We start from the raw sequence: 14,165 nt of genomic DNA, 5'->3' as shown, positions 1-14,165 counted from the left end.
GAGGAAGCCTAAGCCTATAGGAGCATAAACTAGAGGCTGGTCCAACGTCAGCCCGAGCTAAAGCTGCAAGGGGACGGACCAGCACGGTGCACGGTGTTCAACTTGTATTAACAGAGGTTTCTACATCAAATCGGCGCCAAAACTGCTTTCACCACCTCAGACCGCCAAAACAACCACGTTCACCACACCTCAGACCGCCAAAACCACCGCGTTCACCACCTCAAACGACCGCTGAGGTGGTCAACGTGGTGATTTTGGTGGTCTGAGGTGGTGAAGGCAGTTTTGGCGCTGGTTTGATGTGGAATCCTCTGTTAGTGCACAGTGTTCAACTTGTATTAACGCTGGTCTCTGTCCTCTTTGCAGCTTTAGCTCGGGCTGACCTTGGACCAGTCCCTTGTTTATGCTCTTATAGGCTTGGACTTCCTCTCTATGTATACATGCATTAATGCATATCACTTACTCCCCGTTAGGGACTTTAATTTTCCAAATGTACAATCTTAGGACTTTACATTGGAGACACGGGTGACCAAATGGACAGACAGAAAGTTACCTTTACTTTTGCCCCTGAGGGCACTCCAAATAAGCCAGGGTGGTCTACACTTAGACTTCCTCTATACATTCACTAATACATATCACTAACTCAACCCCCGGGGCATCGCTCCCCGGAGTTTTTGTGTCCCTCCTCTTGCAGGTTTGCAGTATTACAGGATTGTTCTGTATCATGAACCGTGACTAGGGCTGTTGCCGTGGTCCTGCTCGAAGCCCATCAAGACCCAGAGATACTTGAACTCCTTCACTTGGGGTAAGGACTCATTCCTTACTTTTAGTGGACAGTCCATCGGTTTCCTGCTGAGAATTCAATTATACCTATTTAATTTATGAAAGAAAAAATATTACAAACAACCATCAATGTACACAATAAAAAACCACCCCTTCCTCCATCCTGCTCAATAACCCCACCCGGAATGATAAAACAGGTCTCGCTGTTTCCCTGGGGAGTCTTTACGGTGACGGAACCTGGGACCTATGAGAGGAGAACAGGGAGGTGAGTTATGATAACTACTGCAGGGATGATATGACAAATATATAACAGAAATGTATATTGCTTAGTCTAAACAGCTTATAAATTACTAGAATCGCTAATCACGCTTTTTTCACCCCCCTTAGGTTGGCGTGCCAATCCATCCCTCCGACATTAAGGATTAATATATGTTTCTCATACTGACGTCAACCATTCAATAAACGGGTTTGAACGCCACACAAGCTCTTGTCATTTTTTGTAAATGAAATGCTTCCTGTGCACTGTTTTATTGTGGAACAAATGAATATGCTTCACTAAGAGTGAAACTATATAATACGTAATGGAGACCGTGATCTACAGCTGAGAGATCATCTCCATTTCAACTGGACAAGCGCATATCTTCACAATACATTGACAGAGGGAGCTGATAAACATTGCTATATACGCCATGATGTGTTGGTGTGAAGATTGAGACATTGGACAATGTCAAATATTTAAAACATCACAGGGATAACAAACTTGGTATGGGTAGGGCTAGGGAATGCTCCGGTTTTTGGACAAAATTAACATGGGATCACTCCGGTCAATGTACGTACTTCGTCTCACTGGAATATTAATGGCCAGATTGAATACAACATCAAACCAATTTCTCCGGTCAATGACAGGAGAGTTTTGAAAGTGACAAAACACTGTTCCACACATTTAAAAACACTTAATCAATGATTACCCAGGATCCATGCACCTTCCCTGGCTTGTAAAATGTGGCGATGCGCCCTGGAGGTATCCTACTATTTAAAACATGTATACACTCATGTAGACCCTTCATAGGGTTCCCTAACACAATGCACACAGCCTGGAGCAGCGAGTGGGCCGTTTTCCCCCGCTTGTCCATTTGCCTATCAGTTTGTTAACGAAATGGACAGAGCCAGCGTTTTCCCCCTAAAAGTGACTTTTAATCGTGGCCTTTGCGTTTAAATTATGGGTGCTATCACTCACATGGTCCCTTAACACAATGCACATAGTATGGAGCTCACTGGGGTCCTGCATATGCTTTAATCAGGCGTTTTAACACTTTTTCCCACAAAATATAAATATATATAAATCAAATTCCGGGTAATGCGGAGCACAATTGTACCTTTTACTATTTTAATGTATTTGCATTATATATCTTTGGGCTATAAAAGCGACATATTTGGATGACTTTGTCAGTTTATGGAGCTTATCCCACAAATCCCGGAGGATCCGGGCCGAATTTGGGAGCTCATAGGCGGCCTGCCATAGGCCCCCACCCGTGGAAAGAAAAAGAAATGAAAGAAAACGGTCAATTATATGTTAAAATAATCAAAAATGAAGTTTTGAAAAATTACAACGGAGAAGGGGCTCAGTGCCAACGGAGAAGGGGCTCGAGATGCTCAACCCTTCGGCGCTTCGGGCCGAAGCCCCGAACACTTTTCCACCCCCCCGTTGCAATTTACAACGGAGAGGGGAATCCAAACTTCCCCTTCTCCGTCCGAAAAAAACCTGCTACCCTCTGGCAGGACCCCGGAGGGCCTGAGAGGGGAAAGGTCTGGGTTAAGTGTAGTGAGCAGAGAATCCTATAATTTATGTCATATGTAGACTTAAGAAAGTAATTAATAAATAGGGTTAGGGAATGTTCCGGTATTTGGACAACATTAACATGGGATCACTCCGGTCAATGTACGTACTTCGTCTCACTGGAATATTAATGGCCAGATTGAATACAACATCGACCCAAATTCTCCGGTCAATGACAGGAGAGTTTTGAAAGTGACAAAGGGTTAGGGTTAGGGTGTTTAGGGTTAGGGTTAGGGTTAGGTTTTTGTAAGGGCCACCGGATAGGGTTAGGGTTAGGGTTAGGGTTAGGGTTAGGTTTGGGTTAGGGGTAGTGTTATGGATTCCGGTATGGGAATTGTTAGCACTGGCCTAGGGGTCTGTGGATGGGTGTTGTGGGTGTGTTATCCTGTTAGTGTATGGACCAAGGAGGAGGAGGAGCAGTACAGATCATCCCTGGGACTGTAGGGCAGAGGAGAGGGAGGATCCAGAGGAGATAGAGCTAGCTGTCGTTGAGTCCCCTGGGTATGGTTGTCCCGAGTTTCTGGATCCAAGATGTTTCCGCCCTCTTCCTCTGCCCGATGGTCCACCGGTCGTTGGTTTCCAGGCCCGAGATGATGAGTTGGTCTGGCGGGTGTTGTTGGAAATGGGTGACCAGGGGGGTTGGGAGTCGACCTTCCCCAATGTTGTACAGATGCTGTTTGAGACGGGTGAGTATGGTATGTTTTGTTTCGCCTATGTAGTGTTTTTTACAGGTGTTGCATGTGATAATGTAGACTATGTTGCTGTGATTAAGGGAAAATGAACCAAGGGCAGGGAAGGCTGCTCCACTGTATTGGTTATGTATGTATTTTCTGTTGATGTAATGGTGACTATGTTGTGAAGGTGGTAAGGCTCTGTTGCTGCTAAATTTGGAATGTATGAGTATGTCGTGTAGGCTTGGATTTTTCCGGTAGGCTGAAATGACCCTGTGGTTGGAGAAGAATGGTTGTGACTGGAGGAGAGAGAAGTTATGTTTAACTGTCCGGTGGAATCCTGTGATGGTGTGGGAAAAGGTGGAGACAAATGGGATGAGTTGACAGTTGGGGTCCGGGTTAGGGTTAGGGTTAGGGTTGGGGTTGGGGTTAGGGTTAGGGTTGGGGTTGGGGTTAGGGTTGGGGTTAGGGTTAGGGTTAGGGTTGGGGTTAGGACTGGGTGGGGGAGGGTTGTCGGTGGGGGAGTGGTCCGGGCAGTCTCCACGTCCCAAGGGGTTGGGGTTAGGGAAGAGGGGGGTGGGATGCAAACCCTGGTTAGGGTGGGGGGAGGAAGATTCGGGAGTGGAGAGGGGTGTTGGGAGTGGAGACTGGTCCGAGTCCATGACCTGAGGTGGATTTCCTCTAAGGGGAGGCGGAGGAGGAGAGCGAGTGGGAGCGAGGCTGGCCAAGGTGGTGTCCTTTATATGACGGAGGAAGCGTTTGGAATAGCCTCTTGCTTGCAGGCTATGGAACAGAATCCTAACGGAATGGTGGAAGTCAGATGGTTTGGAGGAAATCCGGTGAAAACGGATAATTTGAGATTTGATGATTCCTGGGAAAGTGTGTTTTGGGTGATAACTGGATTTATGTAGTAGTGAATGTGTGTCCGTGGACTTAAAGTAAACCTTAGTGAGTATTTTTTTGTGTGTGTTGTTGAGAGGTTGGAAAAAAACTGTGGTATCTAAAAAGTTGACTGTGTGTTCATGTATGATGTATTTTACTTTGATGGTGGGGTGATGGCTGTTGAGGGTGTTGATGAACTGTGGGAATAAGGAGATGTCATGGGGCCAGATGCCAATAATGTCGTCCAGGAATCGACGGTACAGGGATGGTAGATGGGTACACTTGGCCAGTGCTTCTCGCTCCCACTCGCTCATGTAAATGTTGGCGTATGAGGGGGCGAAACGCTGACCCATGGCCGTTCCATGGATTTGGAGGTAGTGTTGGTCGTTGAAGATGAAGTCGTTGTTATTGAGGCAGAGGGCGAGTAGGGAAAGTAGATATTTGTCCGGTCGTTTATGGTCTGGATGTTTGGAGAAGATGGAGGTAACGGAAAGAAGGCCTAAATCTGTGTTGATGTTGGTATACAGGCTGTTGATGTCAATGGTAAACAGATAGGATTGGGTGGGAACGACCATGGGTCTAGTGATCCGGAGGAAGTGATAGGTGTCTTTAAGGTAGCTGGGGTGTTTGGTGGAAAGGGGGCCTAAATGGTGCTCTATATAATGGGAGATATTGTACGTAGTGCTGCTGCAGTCAGAGACAATGGGTCTGCCGGGAGGAACCTCAAAGGGAATGGTCCAGGTGGAGGGGTCTTTATGGATTTTTGGAAGTAGATAGAATTGACGGAGGCGGGGTGTATCTGGACCAAAGAGGAAATCCCTCTGCTTGGCGGAAATGAATTTCAGTTGATAAAGTGTTTGTATTATGGGTCTAACTTGCAGTTGTGTCTGGGGTTGAATGGTGTCCGGGATGGGTTTGTAATGGAGTGGGTTACTAAGTTGTGTGTGAGCTTCTGTGATATAGTGGTGTCTGTCCATGATAACTATTTTTGATCCTTTGTCGGCCGGTTTGATTACTATGTGTGGGTTTTTATTGAGTTGGGTTAGGGCCCTGCGCTCATCCACCGACAGATTATCTGGAATGTCTGTCGGTGGTTGGAAGGATTGCAGGGCCCGTTTGTTGGCGGTGATAGTTTGTTTGGTTTGGGGGTGAACTTGGGTGAGTAATGGTTCCCAGTTGGAAGGGAAGGTAAATAGTGACTGTTGGGTGCGGGGTTTGGTGTGAAAATAGTCAATTATTTTGAGACGTCTGTGGTATTGGTGTAAATCCCTTTGAAGTTCCTCTCGGTCATGACGGGGGGGGCGTGGAACAAAGGTGAGGCCCCTCTGTAAGAGTTGTTGCTGGGCTACAGAGGGGACAAAGAGGGTGGATAAATTAAGCACGGTGGAGGGTGAATTCCACCTCAGGTCAGGGTTCTGGTCAGGTACAGGGGGAGTGCTGGTGAGGTTATTTGGGGGGTTAGGTAGGAGGATGCGTTGGGCCGGGTTAGGTTCAGAGGTAATCAGAAATTTAGTTCTCCGCACCAGGAGTCCAGGATGAGTTGAGCTGTGGGGGAGGTCCAGTGGATGTGGTCCTGGCCAGTCCGGAAGGCTTCCTGAGGGATGGGTTGTAGGGTCTTGTGATGCATGGCAAGGTAGTTGTTAGTGAATGTGATATTGCGTGTTTGTGCTGGGGTCAGGTGGGGTGAATGGTTGATGAGGGGGATGTAGATGGAAGCCCTGGGGAAGGTCTGAGAAGCGAATTTGATCATACTACTGAGTTGTTTGACAGTGGTGCGTTTAGCGTCATCGTCCTTGTTGTTAATGCCTATGGAAATGATGACGATCTTGGCTGTTGGGATGGGAGGGGTGCGTTTGAAGAGTTCCAAGAAGTGATAAACTTTGGCTCCAGGATAGGAGTCCAGCTGTAGTGTGGAGTTGGTATGGGGTGGAATACGGTTAATGTTTGAGTCTCCCAGTATCCGGATGGCTTTTGTGCCTCCCAGGGACCAGTCCAGTGCTTTCTTCTGTGGTCTGGCTATGTGGGAGATGGGTGCATAATGGGTTGGGGAAGCGGAGCTGGTTGGGTTGAAGAAAAGGGGGGCGGAGACAGGGGTAAGGGATAGGGTAGGGAGGAATACTGGAGAGGGGAGAGATGGCGGAGGAGAGGGAGAAGAGGAAGGAGTAGGACGGGAAGGAGGTGGAGTTGGAGGAGGGGGGGGTGAAGGTCCTTGGAGGTTAAGGAATGGAGGGGTTCCTAGGGGGTTGGGATCTGGGTCGGGTGGTGTGCCAGTCCCCGCAGTAGACCCGCTGGGCTGTAGTGACCCAACAGACTGGCCAGAGGGGGGCTCAGAGTGGACTTGTACGGTCTGGATGACCTTGAGAAGATGACCTTTCATCATCGGCCCCTGTGTGGGATGGAGTAGAGAGTCTGTTGGGTCCCGGGTGCCAGCGAGGTCCAATTGGGAACCGGCGACACCTGAAGGGGATGGGGAGAGGGAGAGAATGTTATCTGGGAAGCTGACTGAGACGTTGGAATGGTGGACCTTGAAGGTGGTTTGGCGGTTGCTGAGAGTGTTGTTGGGAGAGGAAGAGTGGGAGTAGGGTGGAGGTGAGGGGGTACTCAGGTCGATGGTGCCAACCCGAGGCGGTGGGGAGGGCTGGGGTAGGGGTGATGTAGAAGGAAGGGTGGTACTGGGAAGTTTGGAGTTCTGATCTGGGGCGGCTGGAGTAGTGGTTTCACTGGTGGTCGGGGAAGTGGGTTTGGATGGGGTAGGGTCCCGGGTTGGAAAGCGGGTACGGGAAGTTCTTTGAGGCAGCGGATACTGCTGAATGGAGGGGGAGGGGTGGAAAGGGGGGTTGGGTAGTAGAGGAGGGGGCCGAGGCCGAGGAGGGCCAGGACCTCTCAGGGGGTTCAGAGAGGGACCTAGCTGGGGCTTGTATGAATTGGGATGGAATGCGGGATGGTCACTGGAGTTGACGGTTGATGGTGGGCGGACAAGGTTGGTTGACTGGGAGGGTGGGTGGCGGCGATGATACTGGGAGACAGCTTCTGAGAGTGAGGGCCTGGAACCGAGGGAGAGGGATGATCTGTTGCGGGTTTGGGTTCTCGGTAAGTGAGGGAACTCCTCCTCACTTAGAAGGGGAAGTGGATGAGGGTGCCTGGGATGGGACCTCCACGGTTGTGGGGGGGAGGTGGGGGTGTCAGCGGGTGTGGTGTTGTGGAGTGTTTGTTTGGCTGTGTGTAATGTATCTGTGTGTAACCTGGGGCCATATCGCTTCCGTGCCCAACCTGTAGCTATTTCAAATGCAATGTGATTCCAGGGAGTGTTCTGGAGTGATGTAATTGTAGTGTTGTAGTGTTGCTGGAGAATGGTCATGTTGGTGTGCATCCAGCTGATGGTGTTGTTATGTATTAGTGTGTGTGTGTGTTCTGTTGGAGTGGAGGGCTTAATGAAATCTGTGAGTCTGGAGACCTGTCTGGTCATGCCTGGTGGATATATGCGTGTCAGTATGGCCCTATCTATGATGTTTTTGTGGTGTGTGGCTTGGATGAGTTTAAAATATTCTTTACTACTATGTCTGGTTGCTGGGTCTGGTGGATGAAACAGAATGCGTTGTGGCTCCGTCAATGAGATGTTGGGTGTTGTTCGTGGTGTGGTGATGGGGTGTGTATGTACTTCTAAAAGTGGTTGTAGGGTCTGTCTGGTGTTGGTAGTATTATTAAAGTGAAGGTGTGTCTGCGCTCCTCTAGCGCTCCACCGCACAGTCTGATTCCCATTAGAGGACATCTCAGTCGCCTATGAAGGCCCTTACCTGGTCCGCAGGATGGTGTGACTCCGTCTGGCCCCGATGTTCTGGGTCCTCCTGGCGTCGGAGATGGAGCCAAAGGTAGCAGGCTGGCTATCCAGCAGCTCCCTCGAATAGAAGATCCCGTGGCCAACCGGGCACGCCGAGGCTCCCTGCCCTGGGAGGTCCGGGTTCAAGGCCGGTCCCAGGAGGATAGTTGTCCTTTTCCAGGGAGAGACTCGAAAAGGCGTGAAAATGTTTGTAGGCCAGGTGGGCCAGCTCAGTCAGCCAAAAAAGGCCAGTCAAAATCACAAAAGGGCAGAACCCCCACAAGCGAGTAAGATAGTCCTTTAATAATTTAAAAGCATAAATAATTTAAAAACGTTACAATATTATCAAGTGGTAGGTACTGTGCAGCGGGGCGAAAAATCCTCCTGACGTTTCGCAGGAGTTGCTGCTTCTTCAGAGGATCAAGAGGAGTGAGACACAATGAGGCTATTTGAAATGTTGGAGGAGGGCGGAGAGTCCCGCCTCCAAGTTCCAATAGGTGGATGCTTAGAAATGCTCCGATAGGCTAGTGAAGGGGGTAAGGCAATGGGTGTATGTGAGAGGAAATGAATGATGTATTGGTTGTGTTGGTATGTATTTCATGAACAGTGGGTAGCTCAGTGGGTAGGGTGCGGCTGCTTCACCTGGGAGGTCGGGGTACGAGACCAGCCGACAGCTGGCCGCCGGAAAAACTTACAAAACAATAAAGAAACAAAACCTGTGTAGGGTGCAACATAACTATGGGGTGTAGTGTAAGAAAAATGTGTTGGGTGTTGTTTTGTGAGGAAGTTACCATGGTGTGGGGAGACATATGTGGGCGGTCTGTAATGAAAGGTGGGGATACAGGATAGGAATGGTGGTGGAGTGTGGTGTAGTCAGTCCAGACCAATGGCACGGGCAGGGTTAGGTTTGGGTTAGGGGTAGTGTTATGGATTCCGGTATGGGAATTGTTAGCACTGGCCTAGGGGTCTGTGGATGGGTGTTGTGGGTGTGTTATCCTGTTAGTGTATGGACCAAGGAGGAGGAGGAGCAGTAGTACAGATCATCCCTGGGACTGTAGGGCAGAGGAGAGGGAGGATCCAGAGGAGATAGAGCTAGCTGTCGTTGAGTCCCCTGGGTATGGTTGTCCCGAGTTTCTGGATCCAAGATGTTTCCGCCCTCTTCCTCTGCCCGATGGTCCACCGGTCGTTGGTTTCCAGGCCCGAGATGATGAGTTGGTCTGGCGGGTGTTGTTGGAAATGGGTGACCAGGGGGGTTGGGAGTCGACCTTCCCCAATGTTGTACAGATGCTGTTTGAGACGGGTGAGTATGGTGTGTTTTGTTTCGCCTATGTAGTGTTTTTTACAGGTGTTGCATGTGATAATGTAGACTATGTTGCTGTGATTAAGGGAAAATGAACCAAGGGCAGGGAAGGCTGCTCCACTGTATTGGTTATGTATGTATTTTCTGTTGATGTAATGGTGACTATGTTGTGAAGGTGGTAAGGCTCTGTTGCTGCTAAATTTGGAATGTATGAGTATGTCGTGTAGGCTTGGATTTTTACGGTAGGCTGAAATGACCCTGTGGTTGGAGAAGAATGGTTGTGACTGGAGGAGAGAGAAGTTATGTTTAACTGTCCGGTGGAATCCTGTGATGGTGTGGGAAAAGGTGGAGACAAATGGAATGAGTTGACAGTTGGGGTCCGGGTTAGGGTTAGGGTTAGGGTTGGGGTTGGGGTTAGGGTTAGGGTTGGGGTTGGGGTTAGGGTTGGGGTTAGGGTTAGGGTTAGGGTTGGGGTTAGGGTCAGCTGGGGGGTGGTTGGGGTTAGGACTGGGTGGGGGAGGGTTGTCGGTGGGGGAGTGGTCCGGGCAGTCTCCACGTCCCAAGGGGTTGGGGTTAGGGAAGAGGGGGGTGGGATGCAAACCCTGGTTAGGGTGGGGGGAGGAAGATTCGGGAGTGGAGAGGGGTGTTGGGAGTGGAGACTGGTCCGAGTCCATGACCTGAGGTGGATTTCCTCTAAGGGGAGGCGGAGGAGGAGAGCGAGTGGGAGCGAGGCTGGCCAAGGTGGTGTCCTTTATATGACGGAGGAAGCGTTTGGAATAGCCTCTTGCTTGCAGGCTATGGAACAGAATCCTAACGGAATGGTGGAAGTCAGATGGTTTGGAGGAAATCCGGTGAAAACGGATAATTTGAGATTTGATGATTCCTGGGAAAGTGTGTTTTGGGTGATAACTGGATTTATGTAGTAGTGAATGTGTGTCCGTGGACTTAAAGTAAACCTTAGTGAGTATTTTTTTGTGTGTGTTGTTGAGAGGTTGGAAAAAAACTGTGGTATCTAAAAAGTTGACTGTGTGTTCATGTATGATGTATTTTACTTTGATGGTGGGGTGATGGCTGTTGAGGGTGTTGATGAACTGTGGGAATAAGGAGATGTCATGGGGCCAGATGCCAATAATGTCGTCCAGGAATCGACGGTACAGGGATGGTAGATGGGTACACTTGGCCAGTGCTTCTCGCTCCCACTCGCTCATGTAAATGTTGGCGTATGAGGGGGCGAAACGCTGACCCATGGCCGTTCCATGGATTTGGAGGTAGTGTTGGTCGTTGAAGATGAAGTCGTTGTTATTGAGGCAGAGGGCGAGTAGGGAAAGTAGATATTTGTCCGGTCGTTTATGGTCTGGATGTTTGGAGAAGATGGAGGTAACGGAAAGAAGGCCTAAATCTGTGTTGATGTTGGTATACAGGCTGTTGATGTCAATGGTAAACAGATAGGATTGGGTGGGAACGACCATGGGTCTAGTGATCCGGAGGAAGTGATAGGTGTCTTTAAGGTAGCTGGGGTGTTTGGTGGAAAGGGGGCCTAAATGGTGCTCTATATAATGGGAGATATTGTACGTAGTGCTGCTGCAGTCAGAGACAATGGGTCTGCCGGGAGGAACCTCAAAGGGAATGGTCCAGGTGGAGGGGTCTTTATGGATTTTTGGAAGTAGATAGAATTGACGGAGGCGGGGTGTATCTGGACCAAAGAGGAAATCCCTCTGCTTGGCGGAAATGAATTTCAGTTGATAAAGTGTTTGTATTATGGGTCTAACTTGCAGTTGTGTCTGGGGTTGAATGGTGTCCGGGATGGGTTTGTAATGGAGTGGGTTACTAAGTTGTGTGTGAGCTTCTGTGATATAGTGGTGTCTGTCCATGATAACTATTTTTGATCCTTTGTCGGCCGGTTTGATTACTATGTGTGGGTTTTTATTGAGTTGGGTTAGGGCCCTGCGCTCATCCACCGACAGATTATCTGGAATGTCTGTCGGTGGTTGGAAGGATTGCAGGGCCCGTTTGTTGGCGGTGATAGTTTGTTTGGTTTGGGGGTGAACTTGGGTGAGTAATGGTTCCCAGTTGGAAGGGAAGGTAAATAGTGACTGTTGGGTGCGGGGTTTGGTGTGAAAATAGTCAATTATTTTGAGACGTCTGTGGTATTGGTGTAAATCCCTTTGAAGTTCCTCTCGGTCATGACGGGGGGGGCGTGGAACAAAGGTGAGGCCCCTCTGTAAGAGTTGTTGCTGGGCTACAGAGGGGACAAAGAGGGTGGATAAATTAAGCACGGTGGAGGGTGAATTCCACCTCAGGTCAGGGTTCTGGTCAGGTACAGGGGGAGTGCTGGTGAGGTTATTTGGGGGGTTAGGTAGGAGGATGCGTTGGGCCGGGTTAGGTTCAGAGGTAATCAGAAATTTAGTTCTCCGCACCAGGAGTCCAGGATGAGTTGAGCTGTGGGGGAGGTCCAGTGGATGTGGTCCTGGCCAGTCCGGAAGGCTTCCTGAGGGATGGGTTGTAGGGTCTTGTGATGCATGGCAAGGTAGTTGTTAGTGAATGTGATATTGCGTGTTTGTGCTGGGGTCAGGTGGGGTGAATGGTTGATGAGGGGGATGTAGATGGAAGCCCTGGGGAAGGTCTGAGAAGCGAATTTGATCATACTACTGAGTTGTTTGACAGTGGTGCGTTTAGCGTCATCGTCCTTGTTGTTAATGCCTATGGAAATGATGACGATCTTGGCTGTTGGGATGGGAGGGGTGCGTTTGAAGAGTTCCAAGAAGTGATAAACTTTGGCTCCAGGATAGGAGTCCAGCTGTAGTGTGGAGTTGGTATGGGGTGGAATACGGTTAATGTTTGAGTCTCCCAGTATCCGGATGGCTTTTGTGCCTCCCAGGGACCAGTCCAGTGCTTTCTTCTGTGGTCTGGCTATGTGGGAGATGGGTGCATAATGGGTTGGGGAAGCGGAGCTGGTTGGGTTGAAGAAAAGGGGGGCGGAGACAGGGGTAAGGGATAGGGTAGGGAGGAATACTGGAGAGGGGAGAGATGGCGGAGGAGAGGGAGAAGAGGAAGGAGTAGGACGGGAAGGAGGTGGAGTTGGAGGAGGGGGGGGTGAAGGTCCTTGGAGGTTAAGGAATGGAGGGGTTCCTAGGGGGTTGGGATCTGGGTCGGGTGGTGTGCCAGTCCCCGCAGTAGACCCGCTGGGCTGTAGTGACCCAACAGACTGGCCAGAGGGGGGCTCAGAGTGGACTTGTACGGTCTGGATGACCTTGAGAAGATGACCTTTCATCATCGGCCCCTGTGTGGGATGGAGTAGAGAGTCTGTTGGGTCCCGGGTGCCAGCGAGGTCCAATTGGGAACCGGCGACACCTGAAGGGGATGGGGAGAGGGAGAGAATGTTATCTGGGAAGCTGACTGAGACGTTGGAATGGTGGACCTTGAAGGTGGTTTGGCGGTTGCTGAGAGTGTTGTTGGGAGAGGAAGAGTGGGAGTAGGGTGGAGGTGAGGGGGTACTCAGGTCGATGGTGCCAACCCGAGGCGGTGGGGAGGGCTGGGGTAGGGGTGATGTAGAAGGAAGGGTGGTACTGGGAAGTTTGGAGTTCTGATCTGGGGCGGCTGGAGTAGTGGTTTCACTGGTGGTCGGGGAAGTGGGTTTGGATGGGGTAGGGTCCCGGGTTGGAAAGCGGGTACGGGAAGTTCTTTGAGGCAGCGGATACTGCTGAATGGAGGGGGAGGGGTGGAAAGGGGGGTTGGGTAGTAGAGGAGGGGGCCGAGGCCGAGGAGGGCCAGGACCTCTCAGGGGGTTCAGAGAGGGACCTAGCTGGGGCTTGTATGAATTGGGATGGAATGCGGGATGGTCACTGGAGTTGACGGTTGATGGTGGGCGGACAAGGTTGGTTGACTGGGAGGGTGGGTGGCGGCGATGATACTGGGAGACAGCTTCTGAGAGTGAGGGCCTGGAACCGAGGGAGAGGGATGATCTGTTGCGGGTTTGGGTTCTCGGTAAGTGAGGGAACTCCTCCTCACTTAGAAGGGGAAGTGGATGAGGGTGCCTGGGATGGGACCTCCACGGTTGTGGGGGGGAGGTGGGGGTGTCAGCGGGTGTGGTGTTGTGGAGTGTTTGTTTGGCTGTGTGTAATGTATCTGTGTGTAACCTGGGGCCATATCGCTTCCGTGCCCAACCTGTAGCTATTTCAAATGCAATGTGATTCCAGGGAGTGTTCTGGAGTGATGTAATTGTAGTGTTGTAGTGTTGCTGGAGAATGGTCATGTTGGTGTGCATCCAGCTGATGGTGTTGTTATGTATTAGTGTGTGTGTGTGTTCTGTTGGAGTGGAGGGCTTAATGAAATCTGTGAGTCTGGAGACCTGTCTGGTCATGCCTGGTGGATATATGCGTGTCAGTATGGCCCTATCTATGATGTTTTTGTGGTGTGTGGCTTGGATGAGTTTAAAATATTCTTTACTACTATGTCTGGTTGCTGGGTCTGGTGGATGAAACAGAATGCGTTGTGGCTCCGTCAATGAGATGTTGGGTGTTGTTCGTGGTGTGGTGATGGGGTGTGTATGTACTTCTAAAAGTGGTTGTAGGGTCTGTCTGGTGTTGGTAGTATTATTAAAGTGAAGGTGTGTCTGCGCTCCTCTAGCGCTCCACCGCACAGTCTGATTCCCATTAGAGGACATCTCAGTCGCCTATGAAGGCCCTTACCTGGTCCGCAGGATGGTGTGACTCCGTCTGGCCCCGATGTTCTGGGTCCTCCTGGCGTCGGAGATGGAGCCAAAGGTAGCAGGCTGGCTATCCAGCAGCTCCCTCGAATAGAAGATCCCGTGGCCAACCGGGCACGCCGAGGCTCCCTGCCCTGGGAGGTCCGGGTTCAAGGCCGGTCCCAGGAGGATAG

At 50.4% G+C, this 14,165-nt stretch overlaps 1 long non-coding RNA gene across 1 annotated transcript; it reads left to right on the top strand.

The window, feature by feature from the left end:
- Positions 1–501: 501 nt before the first annotated feature.
- On the top strand, positions 502–1,263 carry LOC307025030. The gene is made up of 3 exons (XR_013804042.1): positions 502–802; positions 978–1,045; positions 1,168–1,263. It is a non-coding gene; the product is annotated as an uncharacterized lncRNA (long non-coding RNA).
- The last annotated feature ends 12,902 nt before the right edge of the window (positions 1,264–14,165 follow it).

The sequence above is a fragment of the Notothenia rossii genome (genome assembly GCF_949606895.1).
Source record: "Notothenia rossii genome assembly, chromosome: 11".
Classification (NCBI taxonomy): Eukaryota; Metazoa; Chordata; class Actinopteri; order Perciformes; family Nototheniidae; genus Notothenia; species Notothenia rossii.
Note: the sequence above shows the minus strand (reverse complement) of the source record. Positions and strands in the feature narration are given on the sequence as shown.